The sequence below is a fragment of the Aplysia californica genome, unplaced genomic scaffold (assembly GCF_000002075.1).
Source record: "Aplysia californica isolate F4 #8 unplaced genomic scaffold, AplCal3.0 scaffold00056, whole genome shotgun sequence".
Taxonomy (NCBI): domain Eukaryota; kingdom Metazoa; phylum Mollusca; class Gastropoda; order Aplysiida; family Aplysiidae; genus Aplysia; species Aplysia californica.
Genome location: NW_004797326.1, coordinates 1,539,931 through 1,541,450, shown reverse-complemented (window position 1 = coordinate 1,541,450; position 1,520 = coordinate 1,539,931). Strand labels below are relative to the sequence as shown.

Here is a 1,520-nt window from a genome sequence, read left to right as displayed (position 1 = left end):
CACCCCATTATCACTCGCCCCCTTCCCGCTCCCATTCTACCCCGGCTCCCCCGTCTATAAATCACACCAGCGTCATTGTTCTATTCCAGTAGAATTTTCCGAAATCAAGATCGCAAATTAATTTACTTTCAACAAATTTATTTTCATCCAGTGAAAAAAATCCTGTAAGAATATCTTTTAAAAATGAGGGATCTTAAAAATAAAGGATCTACGGACTACCAGACTGCCTTTCTGTCAAGAGTTTTTTAATGGCTTTTTTTAAACGACACCTTTGACGCCTCAGCCCCGTCCCCAAGTCTTGTTATTCTCCACACTTTTGATGTGACGAGATAGCGCTAATTTTCTGTCATCCCCGCCATCATAATTGCACAATTTCATCCCAGTAAGTGTTTGTGTAGTTTTGACACTAAAGTAACACGCAAAAGCATCACAAATTCACCTTCAACGTCAACTGCGTCGAAAAAAAAATCCCTTCCATATTTAATTATATTCTTCTTTTTAGATATTTATTCGACGGAGTTCTTACGGCACACTCAAGTCTGCTTGTTAGCGAGAGGTTAGGAAATCCCCCCAGGTCAGAGCGGGAAATGGAAACGGATGCATGAAGCCATTTTTCCGCCCGTGTCACCCCAGTAATTGCCAGTTTGGATGAACTTTTTTTTTCTATTTTCGAAACTTCTGCCTTGGCATCTCTCTGTCTATTGGTCTTGTCGTTGGATGTTTCGTAAGTGAGTCTGAAATAACTTCAGCACCTCACGTCGTTTTGGGTTTCTTTTTGTTTGTATCTGGGGGAACAACGAGACAGTTAGTTAGTTTTAGTGGAGGTTTTACGGCGCTCGCAACTGCATAAGGTCATATGAGCGCTAGAAGATTAGAGGTGTTACAAGAGAGTAACAAACATAAAAAAGAAGAAGGAGAGATAAGGACGATAGATATTTGATAGGACAACGAGACAAATTAAACGACAGTCAAACGGCATCAGTTCAAATTGTTTTCGACATGAATCGTCTGATTCTGAAGAAAATGTTCTCTCAAAGTGTAAAAAAAAAAAAAAAGAACTTGCTTCTTTGAAACCTTGTTTTATCTTTCGTAAAAGAGAAACAATAATTTTAAAAAATATTGTATGAGAAATCGACCATTTCTTTCTGCTTTTCTTATTTTGTAGCTGTATAATATGCAATTTTGTGTGTGTACGTTAAAAACACTCCTTTTCAACGGTGTACGATTATTTCATAAAGAGGAGGGACTTCCATATTTTATGACAATCTCTGATAGGACTGATCCAAGTTCAGAAAGTTCAGTAAGTTGAAGATTCGAACCTAAGCTATCCGTTCTATTGTCCAGCGTGATACTATGTGAGCTAATGGTGAACAAATACAGTCAATGTCTTAAAAAAAACCCCAGCCCCAAAACAATCATACACATAAATATAAAAGATGACAGATAAAGAAGAGTGTGGGTATTGGTTACTAACAACGTACTAGAAAGGGAAAAACATGTAAAACACACTTCTCCCCGCC

The 1,520-nt window shown here is 38.0% G+C and overlaps 1 protein-coding gene across 1 annotated transcript in view; it reads right to left on the bottom strand.

The window, feature by feature from the left end:
- Positions 1-1,520, bottom strand: part of LOC118477278 (uncharacterized membrane protein DDB_G0293934-like) — a gene marked incomplete in the record, with an annotated part of 20,283 nt that overhangs the window by 1,734 nt on the left and 17,029 nt on the right.